The sequence below is a fragment of the Rhagoletis pomonella genome, unplaced genomic scaffold (genome assembly GCF_013731165.1).
Source record: "Rhagoletis pomonella isolate Grant_MI unplaced genomic scaffold, Rhpom_1.0 Rhpom_scaffold_00007, whole genome shotgun sequence".
In the NCBI taxonomy this organism is placed as follows: domain Eukaryota; kingdom Metazoa; phylum Arthropoda; class Insecta; order Diptera; family Tephritidae; genus Rhagoletis; species Rhagoletis pomonella.
Window position 1 is genome coordinate 8,323,399 of NW_023458561.1, and position 893 is coordinate 8,324,291.

Consider the following 893-nt stretch of genomic DNA (forward strand, 5'->3'; position numbering starts at 1 on the left):
GAGCTGCATACCGTCCTTTAGAGTGAAAAGTTGTTAAGTTCACTTCATTGGTAATTTACATATGATACACGAAGCAAGGGACATTAAAGTGCATCGAGTCTAAAAAAATGGAATTGCTTTTTTTTATTTCTGCCCATTTTTATGCAGTCTATCTTAGCCTCGCGAAGGTTGGACGATCTAGAAGAAAATTCCTAGTCTTACCGCGTGAATACCAATCGCACAATGGCCTGCCAGAGCCCCATCACTAGTCCTTGAGAGGTAACGTGTTTTTCGGCACCTTTAACGGATAATGAAGGATCACTCGTGTCTTGCGCTGCAAAAAATCCTATCCCTATAAAATCCTTGCGGCAGCAGAGAAACGTCTTATTTTCCTTTTTAATGTCACAAAAGGAGCATCACTTTCTTTTGCCCATTCTATTAGGTATTTCGTAGAGTAGGCAATTTCATTATTGCGAGTACGAAGTATGAGTATTAGTCTAGCGCTCGCCGAGCTAACACTAGTGCAAACCATCCAAGAGTGTTCCGCAGGAGGACAGAGACATCCCTAGTTGCTCCTTAATTGGGGATAACGTTTTAAGGGTGCATTTCCAACGCCAGGTCATCAGCCCCGCAGTTTTCGGCGATGTTATTGTGACCCGGCACCTAAACTAGCTGTATTAAGAAGTAGTTCGACGACGTGGACAGAGAGGTCGGATGTTCCTTTACCGATTTCGAGTGCACCATCACACCCTTTAGCAGTGACTCTACCGCTTTCTTGATGGCAGCTATTTCCACCTGAAAGGCACTGCAGAAGTCCGGTAACCTGAACATAATTTTGGTGGAGAGTTTCCGACAGAAGAATCCTCCACCAACCCTGTCTGCAAGTTTTAATCCATCCGTGAAGAAGTTTACCG